Source organism: Sturnira hondurensis, unplaced genomic scaffold (genome assembly GCF_014824575.4).
Source record: "Sturnira hondurensis isolate 20B ecotype Veracruz unplaced genomic scaffold, ASM1482457v3 Scaffold0004998, whole genome shotgun sequence".
In the NCBI taxonomy this organism is placed as follows: domain Eukaryota; kingdom Metazoa; phylum Chordata; class Mammalia; order Chiroptera; family Phyllostomidae; genus Sturnira; species Sturnira hondurensis.
In genome coordinates, this window is record NW_028077629.1 from 7869871 (window position 1) to 7888831 (window position 18961).

An 18961-nucleotide genomic window follows, 5' to 3' on the forward strand; every position below is an offset into this window, starting at 1 on the left:
AAAATCCATACAATTTTATTAACCAAAGTCACTTCAATTAATGTCACAAAAACTTTGTAAAAAGCAACTGCCTAAGGATGCTGGCTGTGGCTTAGAACCCAGCCCTATTTCAACTTTAACTTAGTTATTTTCCGCTTTGGAAGTCAGATAGGTTCGTAGGTTTGTATACATTAATAATTAGATAGGGAAAAAATACTCTGGAAGGAACCTGAGAATTCTGTAGTTATTCACTGAAAACCAGATAAAATGGAATAATTGGAAAATGTGTGGGGAAAAAGAAGAGAACGTAGCAAAATAAGCACACAAGACTAAGTCCAAGACCAAGACAAAATAGAAAAGCTAACCAAACGTACACTATGTTCCTGACTACATTTGTGGTTCCGATTTCCCCATCTCTCATTCACTCCTCCATTCACAGAACTCTGCCATCTGACTCCACCACACTGATGAAATATCCATCTCAAAGGTCCATAGTGACCTCAGTGAGCACAGTGATTCTTTTTAAATTTTAATCTTATTTGACCTTTCTTCAAGAACTCAACATTCCTGGATATTCCCCTCATTGAAATAGTCTCCTCTCCCAATACCTTTATGGTTTTCTTTCTAAATGTCCAGCAGCTGCTTCTCAGTCTCTTGACCTTTGGTTGTTGGTGTTCCCAGGTCTACCTCAGCTCTTTCCTCAGTGTGCATTCTCATTGTGCAAACCAGTACATCCCCATGACCTATATATTGGTAACTTCCAACTGTACTCCTGGCTCAGTTTTCTCTTTAATATCCAAATGTAAATATCCAGACATAGACTGGAAATGTCTGCTCAGAGATCCTGTGGGCACCTGTAGGGTAAACAGAGGCAGTCTGGCTCTGTCACCCAGATGTCTGGGAAACTAAGATAAGCTGCATTCTCATAGCCTTGAGACTGGGTCCAATAAACAGCTCCCATAACATTGAGTGGGTCACAGAATCTCACTATGTTACACAATGTATTCTGGCTCCCTACGGGCTTTGTCTGTATTTGGTATGTAAGGGGCAGGCAGGGGCTCCCCACTGGGGACATGCTGCTTGCAGATGCATGGATCACCCACCTTGAATAAAGGCATGTCCAGCATCCCCACAGCTTCGTGATTTTTCTTCTGTCTGCCTGAATCCCAAGTGAACCTGCCTGGCCTTGGCAGGCTGCAAGACAGCACCTCACCTTCAATATGTCCAAAATGGAATTCCCACCCAAATCTATTCTTTTTAATTCACATGACTTGATGAATGCCCCCTCCTCCCACTCAGACCCCTTTCCTCCTTCATGTCTGTAACTTATCTCCTCTGCTCTTTCTTTGCTGCCTTTTCCACAGATTATGCCGACACTGTAGCTTGCCAGCTGATTTCTCTGCCTTTAGGGTCACTCTTGTCCATTCTCACATCCCAGTCACTGCATGCTCATGTTTCCATTTCGTCAATCTAGGCTCTCAGATAAGTCAAAAATCTTTAGCGTTGGGTAAGAGACTGTTAGTTTGTGGTCTACTTCCTGCCACTCGAGCATTTCTTCCATTTGCATCCCTAAGCTTTATCCCAATGTGTGTACATGTTTCTCTCCCCTGTTAACATACCTCCCCACTTCTTTCTCTGGTTAACTTCAAAATTCAGATGTCATTTCCTCTTCGATATTTGTTCCGAGACTCTTCCAGTTTGGATTGAGTTTCCCTTCTATTTTTTCCTATGACATCCAATCCTCACTTTTTAAATTTATTTATTAAGTTTAGAGAGAAAGAAGAATGGGGGAAGAAAGAGAGGGAGAGAAACATTGATTTGTTGTTCCACTTGTTTATACATTCATTTCTTGATTCTTGTATGTGCCCTGACAGGGGATCAAAACCATGACCTTGGTTTATAGGGATAATTCTCTAGCCAATTGAGCTACATGGCCAGGGTTACCCAATACTTACTTCTGTTCCATCACTAATCACCCCGTATCATAACTCTTTGTTTCCCTCCCTTTCTTCCCCCTTAAGTTATAAATTCCTTGAAAGCACAGACTAGGTCTTTTTTCTAAATAACCCTAATAGCACAGGGTCTGGAACATAGTAGGCATTCAAAAAAATTAGGACTGCATAAATGACATACTTAGAATAAAAGAAAATTATCTCATTTCTGAGCTGTGGGGGTGACGTTCCTTGCAAGTCCCCCCAAGGGCCACAGGTGAGAGTAAATATGACTGAGACACGATGTGATTTGCTTAGGGAGGAGAAGTGGCCATTTTCCCAGAGCAAAAAGGCTGTGAGCAGTGGCCAGTTTCTCTGGGGAAAAAGACCAGCAGCAGCCAGTTTCTCTGAGGAGAAAAAGGCCTCGAGCCTCCTCCTCCAGGGCCTTTTATTTGGTTGTAATACACAGGAATACAGGGCAGCAATGATCAAACAGTAGATAACATTTCAAAGAAATCTGAGGGCTTAGTCTGAGTCAGAGTCTGTCAGGAACAGAGTTTTAGGGTTTCCTGCTCAATCCTTAACATATGAATGAAAGTACTCTTAGCAGAGCAGATTTCACAGGTTTATCAAGAAGTCTTTGTGATGCCAGATTTTTCCCTAGGACACACTCTAGCAAGGCAAGGAGCTGCACCCTACCCCATCAGGTATTCAGGCTTAAGGGGATTAGAGCCAGGAAGCACTTTTCCCAGAGGACATGGGGCCTCGAGGTGGGGTGGGGTGGCAGGAGTCCATTGCTCCCTCTTTGTTGCAGCACCCCCAGTCCTTCCAGGAAGGCCTCCCAAGTGATCGAGTCTAGCTTAGGTTGCCCCCTGCTGTGAGGGGTCTTACAGGTCATTTGGAGGCAGGGAGAAGAAACTGAGGCAGCGTTTGCTACCAGAGACAAGCTTTGTCTCCTGCGCTTGCATTCCAGAAGTCGTCCCTCACCCTTAGCCACAGGGGTAGAGATACAATTCCTAGAACTAGGCAGAGCGGTCTGTAACACTGGGCCTTATTTTAAAACTTGAGGGTACACCCTTCCAAAAAGAGGAATTGTAGGGAGAATACAAATAGCTGTGTTACTGAGAGAGTAGTAGTAAACCTACCACAAATCCATCTCTGGGGGAGTCTCATGGCCATGAAGAAGATGGAAAAGATCACTCACATATTCATAAACAAATATTATCACAAGCCTTCTTATCTCCAGTTTTTTTCTTCTAAAAACCCACTTGTCTTTCCTATAGAAAGCTCTTTGTTCTTCTTGCAGTAGCCTTTTTTCACTCCCTTTTCTTCCCTACTAAGCTAGGTGGATATGCCTCAAAATTTAACCACTAGCTTCTAGCTACTTCAATGGGAATAAACATTTTTTTCTCTTGTTAATCTATCAGGTTAATTCACAGGTTCCCAGGAACTATACCTAAGAGTGGAGCAAATGTTTTTCTCCTCCCCAGACAGTGCATATGCTGTGCATCAATATGGACCATGGGTGGCAAACACAAGGCCCATGGGCGCAATCCAGCTCACCGCCTTATTTTATCCAGCCCTGATGTCACCTTGTGTCTACCCAGTGGCAGTGCCCAGCTCTCACTTAACTGTTAAGGAGTAGTTACATTTATACAGTCCTAAAATTACATTCGGCCCTTTGAAAGCAACCTCGAAGCTCATGTGGCCCAGGTGAAAATGAGTTTGACACCCCTGGGCTAGACCATGACCGTGCAGATGTTTGCGACTGCGGTATCATATGCCACAGCTATGTCACATGCTTCTCTTGCAGGGCACATCAATTGTTTCTAATTTTTTATTGTTTTTAAATCTCTCCTTGTTCATGCCACTTCCCTTGCCTTCTCTGCCACAGAGGGCACACAGAAACATACAAATGAATAATTACGTAAATATACAAAATTTACTATTTGTCTAGATCTTCAAAAGAAGACTCAAGCAGTGCTGTGCGTCTACGAGTCTCTCTTCTCTACGGAGCTAATCTAGGCACCAGCCATAAACTTCCTGCACCTAGATTTCTCAGAACATTAACAAGCACCAGCCACACAAACCTGCCAGGCAATAAAGAAGGCTGAGGTTGGTCTGCCCAGTAAAATACTTGCTTTGATTTGAGCCCCCCTCTCTTAGAGCTTTGCACATGACATGTATGAAGAGTTAAACAAGAAAAATTTGTCATAGTTATTAATTTCTGTTGCGGTGCTTGGTTTTTAAAATTCTGAAGCAGCCATTGAAGTGGACTCAGCATTTCAAAGTTCTGCCACAAGTATGATTTTTTTGAAGTAACATTTATAGGCTTGGTTTATGTCATCACTTGGTTTATAATGCTGACTATAAAACCTTGATTAAGCAATTACCATGTGAAGAGCACCATGCTTTTGGACTACAAAAGGCTAACATGTGGCCCTTATCTCAGAAATTTATAATATAGTTGGCAAAATGAGAAACCCAAACTTCAAGTACTGAGGAACTTATAATCATTGTGAATCTATACAATAAAAACATCAACCACGGAGTGTTTACTCCTTAGTAAACAATTACTAAGACTTGGAGTTTCTTTTAAGTGTTAAAGAGATTTTGGAGCAATTTTTCTACAAGTTGGAACATAGAAATAGATGATCAGAAATTTGATTCATTTCAGAGAATTTTGGAGACTCCATTAGAAACCAGCATAGTCTGGAAATGAAACAAGACTGGGGTACTGGAAAAGGCCCTTCCGTAATTTTCTGATGGTTAAGCTAAGAAATGCTCTCTGCTACTGCCTCTTGGAGTGCTGAGGAATGGTCAGTGTTGGGGGGAAGTAGGACTGGCAAAATATTTGCCTGAGGCACCAGAGTACAGATAATGCCCCACTTTTCATAAAGGTTATAGTCTATGAAAGGGCACGTTGTAAATAAGCATTATTCACGAAAGTATTCTTTCCCTACCTCCCACTTTGTTAATTCGTCGTGGGCCGGGGGGGGGGGCGTGCATCCTCCCTGCGTCCATGCTACTGCACTGGGTAACAGTCATCTCCCGTGGAAGGACTTCGCTGTTCGTAAGTGCTGAAGCAGGTGCTGAAGCTGCTATTTAAAACCTTTACTTTCCTGTTTGAAAGAGTTTGATTTCTGCTCAGTCAGATGAGATTAAATTCCATCTACATCTTTAAGGATTTGCATTTTTGAAAGAAATCAAGAAGACCTCAAAAAATTAATAAACATGATTCCTGTTGCAACTCTTCACCTTTGCCACAGTGCTGACCTTATAACATGTAAGAGCCCTTCACTGGCCCTTTTCCTCTTTAAAAAATAGCTGAGGATTTCACAGAGGTTCCTAGGAATGGTTGATTTATTCCTAGTTGTTTGAAAAAACAGACATTCCAGGGAAAGATATTGTGCATTGTTGGAGAGTGTGCCTAAATCAACAGAAGGGCTTCCGTTCAGTAAGTTATTTCCTGTATATTCTGTCTTAAATCTAGCTTTGAGCCATACGTTTTCAAATCTTGTTTCACAGAGCCTAGGAACTCCTCAAACATTTTACTCGCACTTTTTATAATTTTTTTTTCAGTTTGTGAGATTGGTGGTTATCTGTGATTCCTAAAATTCATGTATAGAAAAATATATGAGTATATTCTTATGAATAATTGTGAATTGATTAACACACTTTATCAAGGAACTACTGGTATATGAGGTGCAATTCTAGGGACTAAGGATATAGCAATGAAGAAAGCAAATAAAAACCCAATAAATAAGAAAATCACATCATGTGTTAGCAGGTGATAAGTGCTGCCAACCAAAATAAAATGAGGCAGATCAAGAATGCTAGTGGGAGGAACAGCAATTTTAAGTTTGGAGGCCTCACTGAGCAGTTATGATTTGAAAAAAAATAGAAGGAAGTGAGGAAATAAGCCACATAGGAATGAGTATCTGGGCAAAAGGGGACAGCCAATGCAAAGGCCATGAGGTAGGTCAATGTATGTGTATTTGAAATACAGGAAGGAGATGGTCCAGCTACATTAGAATCAGCAAAGGGGAAAGTGAGATCAGAGAAGTAGGGGTGCAATATACTGATCGTGATGGTCTTTGGCTTTTATTCTGAGAGAAATGGAAAGTACACATATAAATGCAAGTTAAGAAGTCTTTAAACATTAGAGATGTATATTTTCAGCACAGCATTCCTACCTCCTTATCCCATATTTCCCAGAGATTGCTGCCATTTGCGGTCATGTCTTTCCAGAAATGACCTCTTTCCAGAGGTTCTTCTGCGGGATTGGATACATAGATGGGTACATATAAAAATACAGTTTATTGTGTGATAGAGTGTGTGCATGTCTGTCTCTGTGCATGTCTTTTAACTTTTATACACTCTGTTTTAATCAGAAATTTGCTTTTCACAATGAATATGTCTTGAAGATGTTTCTTTTTTTCAAGACAGTACATATGTTTCTATTTCATTCTCTTAAAGTATTTCATAATATTCCATTATATACACATGCTACATTTTATTTAACCTTATAGTAAATATTTAGGTTCTAACTTATTTTCTCCCTTCTTTCCTTCCTTCCTTCCAACCTCCTTTTCTTCCCTTTCCTTTTTCCCTATGTTGAATTACTGTTGCATTAATATTATATTTAACAGCATAAAATTACATGTTACATGAAACATAAAATACAAGAGGAAATTTGAAAATTAAAGCGTGTTATGTTCTATTAGAAAAGCAATGTATCTTCTCTAAATTGGAGTCACTTACATTTGCCTCATTAGAAAAGAGGCTTCGGTTACTTCTTAAGAAAGGACCTACCTAGTGTTTATTGTTCTGAAATAAATAAAAATTATGAGAGCTTGAGCCTAGTTAATCTGAGCTTTGCTAAGACTTCACTCGGTCACCTTAGCCAAGTCAGTCACAGGTCTAGAACAATAGGAAATAAGGAGCCTATATCCACAATCTGCTTCTTCTACACTGGGCTCTCTTTTCTCCTACTACCTAGAGCCTGAACCAATGTGGCATCCAGCCAGCACCATTGTTAGGTCACGTGTGTAAGTCTGGTCAGCCTAACCTTGATGTCAGCCCCTGGAGGATAGGATCCATGTCTTACCTTCCTTTTTCCCCCCAGCAGATCCAAGCTGCTCCTTAGAATCATTGTCATTTATTTTGAATATATGGTTAATTATCCTTAAACTTTTACTTGCTAGGTCAGCTTTACTTGGTCTAGAATAAACCTTGAAATAAAAGTTCTACCACCTCTATGTACATATCTGAACTTCTTTGAAGTGTGCCATTGATTAGGAAGTTCTTAATATTGCGCTGGTCTGGGTTCCCCCACCCCCCGCCCCCCAAGGTCTTGCTTATAGAGACAATTGCACTAGTGGCAGAATGCACACACACTTTGGTCAGTTAAACAGGAGAGGGACACAGGTGCCTCTGCTTTGTCCATGCTTACATCACAAAATGGTCAGCTGTGCAGTCTCCAGGAAAATTATCATGAAGGATCACAGTGGTATCACATAAGTAGTTTCATCCTTATTCGTGTTTATAGTAAAGAGTGAGATGAGATACGAGTCCCTGCTGGAACCCGAGGATGCTAGTTAATGCTAGTTCCTCTCTTCCCTTCAAAAGGAAATAATTAGCCTTATGAATTTAAACTGTTTAAAAGGTAGAACACATTTAAAAGTTCATATACAGGGTGGGACAAAAGTAGGTTAACAATTGTTCTTACAGAAAATAATACAATAATTATTCTTGTAAACAATACAAGAATAAACTCTGTGTCTCATGTACTCACAACTGCAAACTGATTTTTGCTATCCCCTGTATATTCACAAACATGGCAGCAGTTTTGCAATGTTTGTGCTAGATCCTGTTTCTAGCTGAATGAAAAATAATTTCCCACACACTTCAAAGATTTGTTGTGTTCTGTGATTAAAATGCAAATTTATTTAAGAGAGTCATCTATGCTATTTTGGGGATTTAAGTACACTATTTTCTCTCTTGGGGTACTCAAAGTTAAGCTACTACCACAAGAAAGGAGGGATTCCCCCCAATTAAGAAGTGATCCTCACATTAAAAAAAAAAAACCTGGATGAGTTACTTCTTAACGATTACACAGTTTCTGTTTGGAGTGATGAAATGTTTTGGAAATAGAGTGATGATGGTTACATTACATCGTGAATGTGAGTACTGCCACCGAATCAAACACTTAAAATGGTTAAAATGGCAAAATGACATTATAAATAGTTTACTACTTATAAAAATAATAATAAGTAAACAGTAAAAATAATAAAAATAAATAGATGGAATTTCTTAGCAATTCAAGATTTTTAAAACGTTTATTTCATTTCAATAAATACTTATTGAATGCCTCATTGTACACAATAGAGGGATGATTCAGGACAGTGACTTAAGAGAATGGCCTGTTCAATCATCAGTATTTCACACGTCTCATATTACCATGTCAACTTTATAAGGAAGGAACTACTATTATCACCATTTAATATTTATTTTATAGTTAAGAAGGTTTGGATTAAAGAAACCACTTATTAAGGCTGGTCAAAAGTGGGACAAGAAACACTTTGTACATGCCACTATTTCACCTGAGAGACATCATCACGCTTTCAAAATATGAAATGCCTATTTAATGCAGTCATAACTTCCTGGTTTAAAGGAGAATATTGAGACTTGTAGTCAAGAGGGAGATGTGAGCAGACATGATTCGCCTCCTGGCATAACCACAAGAAGAATTACAACTAACCTCAAAACAAAAAACACCCAGAACTGCCAGAAAATCGAACTGTATAGAAGTCCAACAACCAAGGATTTAAAGAAGCCACATTCATCCAGATGGGTAGGAGGAGCAGAGATGTGGAAATGGGTGTAGAGGCAGTGTGGCTCGGAGAGGTGGCGAGAGGTGACAGTGGCAGAGGTGAAACAGGCAGTCCCACACTCATGGGTGGTAGGTAAAACATGGGAGGGGCTCCTTGGGAATGAGCAATCCCAGTTCCCAACTGCACAGCCCAAGGTTCTAGCACAAGGAAGATCAAGCCCCACAACTTCTGGCTATAAAAACTAGTGGGGGTTGGGATGGTGGAAGAAACTGCTAATTTCTCAGGAGCATCTGTTTGAAGGGACCATGTGAACTTAGAATGTAGGCAAACCCACCCACTCTGGGATTCACCACCAGGGAAACAACTGGAAGGGCAACAATCACATATGGGATGTGGGTGAAGTGAATGGAAACAGGGTGAGTGCCAGGCAAACCTCCAGCAGCTAGGCAGTGGCACTGTCCCCTCTCTGACCCTTCCCTTCACACAGAGCCACAGAGCCACAAAGCCCTGAAGTGGGTTGCCCTTCCCCGGCAAATACCTAAGGCTGTAAATACCCCATCAAATTTAACAGGTGTGCTAAGATGGGGAGTCTAAGCAGCAAACACAGAAACAAACACAGGGAGGCTGCCAAAATAAGGTGACAAAGAAATATGGCTCAAATGAAAGAACAGAGCAAAACCCCAGAAAAAGAACTAAAGGAAAGAGATAGACAACTTATTAGATGCAGAGTTCAACATACTGGTGATCAGGATGCTCAGAGACCTCAATGAGTATGGCAAAAACATAAGGGAAGGAGTGAATGTTACACTAAGTGAAATAAATAAAAATCTACAGGGAAGCAACAGTGAAAAAAGGGAAGCTGGGATTCAAATCAGTGATTTGGAACAAAAGAAAGAAATAAACATTAAACCAGAACAGAAAGAATAAACAAGAATTTTTAAAAAATGAAGAATGTATAAAAAGACGCTGGGACATCTCCAAAAGTGCCAACATCTGAATCAGAAGGATGCTAGAAGGAGAAAAGAGAGAGCAAGAAACTGAAAACTTATTTGAAAAAATAATGAAAGAAAAGTTCTCTAATGTGGCGAAGGAAATGGACATAAAAGTCCAGGAAGCACAGAGATTCCTGAACAAGTTGGACCCAAAGAGGGCAACACAAAGACACATCATAACCAAAATGCCAAAGGTTAAAGATAAAGAGAGAATCATAAAAGCAGCAAGAAAAAAGGAGACAGTTACCTACCAAGGAGTTCCCATAAGACTATCAGCTGATTTCTCAAAAGAAACTTTGCAGGCAAGAAGAGGCTGGCAAGAAGTATTCAAAGTAATGAAAAGCAAGGACCTACATCCAAGATTACTCTATCCAGAAAAGCTGTCATTCAGAATGGAAGGGCAGATAAAGTGCTCCCCATATAAGGTAAAGCTAAAAGAATTCATTATCACCAAGCCATTATTACATGAAAAGTTGAAGGGACTTATTTAAGAAAATAAAAGATCAAAATTGAGAACATTAAAATGGCAACAAACTCATAAATATCAACACCTAAACCTAAAATAAAACAAAAACAAACTAAGCAAAAAACCAGAGCAGGATCAGATTCATAGGTATGGAAATCAATTAGAGGGTTATCAGCTGGGAAAAAGAAGAGGGATAATAGGGAGAAAGGTGCTGGGACTAAAAGAAGCATATTTGGTAGGAACAAAACAGGCAGTGGGAGGTTAAGAATAGAATAGGAAATGGAGAAGCCAAAGAACTTATATGCATGCCCCATGGACATGAACTAAGAGGGGGGAATTGTTGGAGGGAGGAAGGTTCCAGGGTGGACGGGGCAAAGAGGAAAAAATGGGACAATGGGACAACTGTAATAGAATAGTCAATAAAATATACTTAAGAAGAGGGACTTCCGGCCAAGATAGAGGCGTAGGTAGACACACTGTGCCTCCTCCCACAACCAAAATTAAGGACAACAGAAATTTCGAAACAAAAAAAAAACAACCAGAACTGACAGAAAATTGAACTGTACGGCAGTCCGACAACGAACCATTCATCCAGACCAGTAAGAGGGGCGGGGCCAGAGGAGAGGGGTTGCTGCAGGAAAAAGCAGTGGCTGGCAGACCCTGGTGCACAGGAGGCAGTTGGCAGACCCTGGGCACAGGGAGGAAATGAGCAGACCCAGCAAGGCATGCAAGGCAGCCCCAGGCAAAAATGGGCAGCGAGACAGACCTTGCAACCCAGGGCCACAGCACTGGGAGATAAAATCTAAAGGCTCCGATTGAAAACACTTGGGGTTGAGGTGCTTGGAGAGACTCCCAACCTCACAGGAGAGTTTGCTGTAGAGACCCACAGGGTCCTAGAATGTACACAAGCCCACCCACCCAGGAACCAGCACCAGAAGGGCCCCGTTTGCCTAGGGGAAGCAGCGGAAAGGACTGAAATCCAGCAGAGAGTGGAGCAAGCACCATTGTTCCTTCTCTGACCCCACACCCACATACAGCATCACAACCCAGCAACTGGGTTGCCCCACCCTGGTGAACACCTAAGGCTCCACCCCTCATATGTAACAAGATTGACCAGGCCAAAAAAAAAAGTCTCAAACAGAGGAACAGATCAAAGCCCCAGAGCCAATACTTTTATGCGATCTACAGATAACCAACCTATCAGATGCACAGTTCAAAGCACTGGTGATCAGGATGCTCACAGAATTGGTTGGTTTTGCTCACAAATTAGATGAAAAAATGAAGACTACACTAAGTGAAATGAAGGAAAATGCACTGGGAACCAATAGTACGGGAAAGAAAACTGGAACTCAAATCAATGGAGTGGACCAGAAGAAAGAAAGAAACATCCAACCAGAAAAGAATGAAGAAACAAGAATTCAAAAAGATGAGGAGAGGCTTAAAAACCTCCAGGACATCTTTAAACATTCCAACACCCAAATTATAGGGGTATCAGAAGGGGAAGAGGAAGAGCAACAAGTGGAAAACTTATTTGAACAAATAATAAAGGAGAACTTCCCCAATCTGGCAAAGGAAAGAGACTTCCAGGAAGTTCAGGGAGCTGAGAGAATCCCAAAGAAGATGGATCCAAGGAGCAACACACCAAGACACATCATAATTACATTACCCAAGATTAAAATGAAGGAGAGAATTCTGGAATCAGCAAGAGAAAAAAAGACAGTCACCTACAAAGGAGTGCCCATCAGACTGTCAGCTGATTTCTCAAAAGAGACCTTACAGGCAAGAAGCTGCTGGAAAGAAGTATTCCAAGTCATAAAAGACAAGGACCTACATCCAAGATTGCTCTATCCAGCAAAGCTTTCATTTAGAGTGGAAGGGCAGATAAAGTGCTTCTCAGATAAGGTCAAGTTAAAGGAGTTCGTAATCACCAACCCCATATTATACGAAATGTTAAAGGAAATTATGTATGAAAAAGAAGATAAAAATATGAACAGTAAAATGACAGCAAACTCACAGTTATTAACAACCACACCTAAAATGAAAGCAAAGTAAGCAAACAACTAGAATAGGAACAGAACCACAGAAATGGAGATCACATGGAGGGTTAGCAACAGGGGAATGGCAGGAGGAGGGGGAGAAAAGGTACAGAGAATAAGTAGCATAGACAGTAGGTAGAAAGTAGACAGGGGCAGGGCAAGGATAGTATGGGAAATGTAGAAGCTAAAGAACTTATGACACATGGACATAAACTAAAGGGGGGAAATGGGGGTGGCAGGGGGTGTTCAGGGTGGAGGGGGAATAAAGAGGGGAAATGGGACAACTGTAATAGCATAATCTATAAAGTATATTTTTAAAAAAGAAGAGAACATTGAAAAGAATAGCATGTTCTAAATATAGCTTCTCTCTCATCTTCAAATCTGCCGGGACTTTTGCACTAAAACTTAACACTGTCTTTGCTTGGGTTTCTTTCACTTCCTTTCCAAATCTGTGTTATCTGCCTGCCTACAATGTTTTGCTAGAAGGCAGAGCCTATGAAAAGAGACCCCCTGGTTACGTCAGAGCTAGCTGAAGACAGGAAGTTTATACAGAGCAAAACAAGAATCAGTTGCTAGAATCGGTTTTGGTCTTTCTTAAAGTTGTTGTTAGCTTTAGAGACGCTGTCATCAGGACTCTATTGCACAAAAAGGAAGGTGTAAGAATACCTCTCTGACATGTGAACTTCGTTCCATTTCCTATCTTGCCAGGAACGCTGGAAAAAGATCCCAGGCAGACCAGTCGTCAGTCTGAATCACAGTGGTTGAGAAAGATGTGGGAATAATTAGCTAGTGGAGAAAAAAGGGACTCCAGGAGATCTGAAAACTGTGCTTTTGACCATGGACATTTCCTCAAGGCTGGTTTATTTTTGGAAATCCTCCGTTCTTCTGGTGTTGCAGGACCTACCCTGGGCTGATGAGTTTCCTTTCTGATTCCCTCTCCTCCTGAGAGCCAACAGAGGCACTTCCTGGACCTTAAGGAACATGGATCTTGGCTGAAGTCTCTATAGGAAGACTTGCAAGTGCAGCACCACCTCGTGTCTGGTTAGGTTTGGGCTGCTTTTCTACCAGCATCACACACTGTAACTGAGGTAAGTTGTTTGCCTGTTTTTGTTTTTCCAAATGTTCATACTGAGCACAGAATCTTGATTCTTTTTGGTATGCACTTTAACAAATGTGTCCTTTAAATCATTACTTCTCATTCTTGTTAAAAAGCATGCTATTCAGAAGTCAGTGGGTCTGGGGCAGGCCTGAGATTCTGGGACAAGGTCCCAGGTGACTTCAGGGCTGCTGGTCTGGGAGCAAGGCTGTGAGCAAGGCCATGAGCAAACAAGACCTTCATCCCCTGACGTGTTTTGCTTCTGAGGGTGAAGTGGGTTAGAGGAGGGCTGTCAGAATGAAGGAATGTGGCTAAGCACATGCTTTACATAGGGTGCCTGAGGGAAAAAATTATACAGAATCCTGCCCTGGTTTTACCTTTTTTGATGGGGTATCTCTAAGTGTGGAAGTTTCTGTTAAACAGCTCCTGGGTGTGGTAAACCAAGTCACCCCACAGAGAGATGTCAGGCAGCTCCTTAGGTGCCATGGACCACTTTGAGCAAAGCCGGAAGTCTTTCTGTGATTTTTATAATCTGGGGATTAGGTGTTCATAGTCTGCCTCACATTGGTGTCATCAGTGACCACATTGGGCATTTCAGCTTCAGTTAAAAATTATATGTGCTGAGAAAATAACTCATATCTTCCTCCCATTATTTGGAAGTGATATGAATCTATTACACTGTTTAAAATCAATTTGAGTAAGGGATATATGTTTTATCTTCTTGTGAGAGGCCTATGTTCCTCTTTAAACCAAGTAGCTTCTTGCTCTAAATGACATATTTTAATCTCAAAGTAGCTTTTAATACAAAGACAAACAAAGAAAAAATATATAGAGATAGATAGGAAAAGGTACCTATTCTGTCCCTAGTTGAGGGGAGAGAATAAAAATGGGGGAAAGAAGGGGGAAAGAGTGTTGGCTGGGAAAGTCATGGCTTTGTAAAATGAATGAGAGAAACTTGGCCCAGAAGTAGAATTTTTTTCCCACGCATACGTGGGACTTGTAGACTGGCAGCTTGTGTTTGCTCTGGAGACAGAGCTTGAGACAGAGCAGGCAGATTATCAATTTTGTTACCTTAATAAACATGCTGAAACTATTTGTAATGAAGTCGAGGATTATGCAATGGAATGAAGGGTCAGAGGTGTGAGTAGACCTCTAGAGGCTGGTGTGAAGCCATCCCAGACAGAGGGGAACCACTTCTGTTTGAAATAAGCTTCCACTGACATTCCTTTATGTCACAGAATATAATGAGGAGTGTTAGTAAAAAATTTAACAACCTGTGTGGCACAAGCATTGACTAATCAGAATAGCAGCTATTGTAAATAACCCACACCATAGCAAATCTCTGGTAGGCAGTAAGAACATACAGGGCTGAATATTAGCCTAAGCTATCCCAGATTTTAATTAACCCTTTTTTTGTGTGGGGAGAAATTATAAAGCTTCAGATGAGTTCAGAGACATATATAATAAATTCTCATGTAACATTGTTGATGAGTCCTACGACTTTAAGCAAAATGATGTATAATGAAACAATTGTATCATTAGCTCATTGATACAATAAACAAGAGTTAAGTTCCTATGGCATCTCATCGATGTTGTAAAAGAACAACTTTGAACAAAACGACATTATTTGTTATTGGAGGGCCTGGCCAACAGTGGCCTCATTCAGTTAGGTGAGGCTGTTCCCTCTCTTTCCAAGCCCAGAGCAAACCATGATTCCAGCTGTAGATCTTCAAACTGCACTATAGAAAGTACAGTTCTCTTAAGTCACTGTAAGATTCAATATCCTGTTTCTTGAATAGGATTAGGGAAAATGCATATATTCTTTTGTAAAGAGTTGTAGCAGAAAGTGAAATTGGTTCCCATGCTCTCCTTCCATACAAAGCATTATCCCACTTGATTTTTCACACCATCTGGGGGTACAAGTCATGGGGGTTATTATTTTAACCTTCCAGTGAAGAAACTGAGAGTTTGATTAAGCAATTTGCCAAAAGGCACATGTGTGGCTGGATAGTGGGTGTACCCGATTTAATCTTAGGCTTGTTTCTTGCAGGTCAGGTTAATCCTGTCCTTTCCTTCAGTGTCTTCACAAGACCTCTAACAATCTATGTTTTTTTTTCTACTAGGGTTTGTCTTCTTTTTATGTCATAATTTCAAACCTTTGTACATTAAAAAGGATCCTTTTTCTATTTCTTCTGTCAAAATTATTCATGTGTCATCTTAACTTTACCTCCACTTAGGCCTTTAATCCCCAGAAATAAAAGTTTAAAGGCAGGTATCATGCTTAAAAATCTCCTGGAGAGCTTGCTGAAATTCAGATTCTGGGCCCCAGTGCCAGAGGTTCTGGGTCGGTAGGCTGGGTCTCAGGTCTGAGTATTTGTATTTCTAGTAAGCATTCAGATGATCTTAGTGCTACCATTCAGAGAGACCATGCTTTACAGGCACAGGATCAGTCAATTATTCAAAATAGCATCCTTATAGTTTAGTGAGGGGACTTAGTGTGCTTAACTACAGATTATGGGGCTAGACAGCCTAGGTTTGAATAATGATGCCATCAGACATGCAAGCTGTGCAATCCTAGGGAAATTAATCCATCTGCATCTCAGTTGCCTAGTCTGTAAAACGGGTTCAATGACACTACCTACATCACAAGGTAGTTGTGATGATTAAATGGCTTATTACTTAGTCTTATTACTACTAAGTTTTGCTCAATTCATAATTGTACTTTGCAATAGAAATACCAACAATAAGAATTCACACAGATGCCAAATGCTCTTCTTTTTTTAAAAAAGATTTTATGTATTTATCTTTAGAGGGGAAGGGAAGGAGAGGAGAGAAGTATCAATGTATGGTTGCCTCTCATGAGTCCCCTGCTGGGAACTGGCCTGCAACCCAGGCATGTGCCCTGACTGGGAATCGAACCGTGATCGTGTGGTTCACAGGCGCACGCTCAATCCACTGATCTACACCAGCCAGGGCCCAACTCTTCTTTAATGTAGATGTTACCCCAGAGTTTAATCATGAGATAAACATGTTCTTTTATAAAATTTTTAAAATTTATTTTTAGAAAGAGGAGAGGAAAGACAGAAAGAGAGAAATATGGACTGGCTGTCTCTTGCATACCCCCAACCAGGGCTTGGCCCACAACCTGGGCATACACCCTGACCAGGAGTTGAACCGGTGACCTTTTAGCTCTCAGGTTGGCACTCAACCCACTGAGCCACACCAGACAGAACAGATAAACAAGTTCTTGTGTGTGTGTGTGTGTGTGTGTGAGTGGGTGTTCTGGGCTCTCACCTAGCACTTCCCACCAAAAGGAGAGAGAGTAAATGATGCCGAGACTTTGACAAATGCCATTCACACGAGCCTTACATACTCTTCTATAAGCTTGGATTTGGCTCTGACAAGGATGAAAGTGATTAACATAGTTTGAAGCTGAGGAGTGCCATCAAAATGGCATTTTATCTCTCTCTCTCTATCTCTATCTATCTAATCTTCACCTGAGGATATGCTTATTTTTAAAAAAATATTTTATTTACTTATTTTTAGAGAGAGGGGAAGGGAAGGAGAAAGAGAGGGAGAGAAGCATCAATGTGTTGTTGTCTCTCGTGTACCCTCTACTAAAGACCTGACCTGGCCCACCACCCAGGCATGTGCCATGACTGGGAATCGGACCAGTGACCCTTTGGTTTGCAGGCCAGTGCTCAATCCACTGAGCCACACCAGCCAGGGCTTATGCTTATTGCTTTTAGAAAGAGGGGAAGGGAGAGAGGAAGAGAAACATGGATGTGAGGAAACATCAGTTGCCTCATATGTGCTGGGGCCTGGAACCAACCCAGGCAGTCATATGCCCCAACTGGGAATTGCACCCATGACCTTTCGGTCCGTGGGATGATGCTTCAATCAGCTAAGACACGCTGGCCAGGGAAGGGTTGCATTTCAGAAATGTTTCTTGCTACAGTATGGAGGCTAATTTGGAAGAACATGAGGCTCAAGGCTGAGACCTGTTTGAATAGACTATTGCAGTCATCCTGGAGAGAATTAATAAAGCCTTGAACTAAGGCAGTAGGGTAAAGCACAGAACAGGGATCCTGTGGTCCAGCTGATGGAATGGAACAAATGCCATGACTCAAAATGGAGATAGGGTACTGTATTAAAACTCCCTAGTTTATGCCCCTTCTTTATATCAAAGCTCTGTGAGGCTGAGGACTGTGCCTTACTCCTATGTAGTCCAAACCCTTAGCTCCTAATAGGTCCTTGGTGGATGTTTGTGAGTGAATGGGTGAGGGAGAATAAATTAAATCTTCTCCCATCTCATATCCCCCCTCTCTTGTTTTTGTTCTTATCACACTGACCTTCCTTCAGGCCTTTGAGAATGCCCATATGTGACCTCCAGTCCAGAGGGCATCAAACTACTGCCTTTGGAGAAAATTCCTGCCAGCACCTAGTTTTTACAGATGATTTTATTGGCATACAGCCATCCCCATCTGATTATGTATTGTCTCAGGCTACGCTAGGGCTGCAGCAGCAGAGTAGAGTAATTGTGACAGACACCACATGGCCTGTGAAGCCCAAAATATTCACTCTCTGGCTCCTTACAGAAGAAGTTTGCTGATCCCAGCTCTAGTTGTTTGAAATTGCTGATTTAAAACACCACCCTCAACAAAGCTATAGTAATCAAAATGTGGTACTGATGTAAAGAAAGACATATAAACCAATGGAATAGAATAGAGAGTCCATAAATAAACCCTCATATATACGATAGAATTATTTTTGTCAAGGTTTCCAGGCCATTCAATGGGGAAAAGATAGTTTTTCAACAAATGGTGCTGGGAAAACTGGATAGCCAAATGCAAAAGAATGACATTAAATCCTTATCTTGCACCATATATGAAAACTGAGTAAAAAGGAGCCAAAGTCATAAATGTAAGAGCTAGAGTATAAAACTCTTATATAAAAATATAGAAGAAAAGCTTTATAACATTGAATTTGGCACTGATTTTTTGGATATGACACTAAAAACACAGGTGACAAAAATAAATAAATAAATTGGACTTAATCAAAATTAAAAGCTTATGTATCAAAGAACATTATTAACAGTGAAAAGACATACAGTTCTTCATAGTAATTCCTTACAATCCCTTCTATTTCTGTGGTATCAGTTGTAATCTCTCCTCTTTCATTTCTGATTGTGTTTATTTGTGTCCTCTCTCTTCTTTTCTTAATGAGCCTACTTAAAGGCTTGCCTATTTTGTTTATCTTTTCAAAGAACCAACTCTTGGATTCATTGATCCTTAGAATTGTGCTTTTAGTCTCTATGTCATTTAATGCTGCTCTGATCTTGCTTATTTCCTTCCTTGTACTTGCTCTGGGCTGTCTTTGTTGTTGTTCTTCGAGTTCTTGCAGGTGTCAGGTTAGGTTGTTTGTTTGAAATGTTTCTATTTTCTTTAGGTAAGCCTGTATTGCTATGAACTTCCCTCTCAGGACTGCCTTGGCCGTGTCCCATAAGTTTTGGGTTGTTGTGAGTTCATTTTCATTTGTTTCCAGAAACTTTTTGATTTCTTCCCTAATTTCAATCTTGACCCATTCGTTGTTTAATAGCATACCATTCAGTCTCCATGATTTTGG

General features: G+C 40.8%; 1 protein-coding gene and 1 long non-coding RNA gene across 3 annotated transcripts in view; one reads left to right on the forward strand and one right to left on the reverse strand.

Annotated features, from left to right (window-relative positions):
* LOC118987067 (uncharacterized) overlaps positions 1-18961 on the reverse strand; it is a 54397-nt gene that overhangs the window by 2662 nt on the left and 32774 nt on the right. The gene's annotated exons all lie outside the window — the stretch shown is intronic.
* The window catches only part of LOC118987065 (ATP binding cassette subfamily G member 2 (JR blood group)), a 278084-nt gene continuing 271905 nt past the window's right edge, over positions 12783-18961 (forward strand). For both annotated transcript variants that reach the window (XM_037046134.1, XM_037046136.1), the window contains exon 1: positions 12783-13328. The gene's annotated coding sequence lies outside the window, so the exon portion shown is untranslated. The remainder of the gene's footprint in view (positions 13329-18961) is intronic.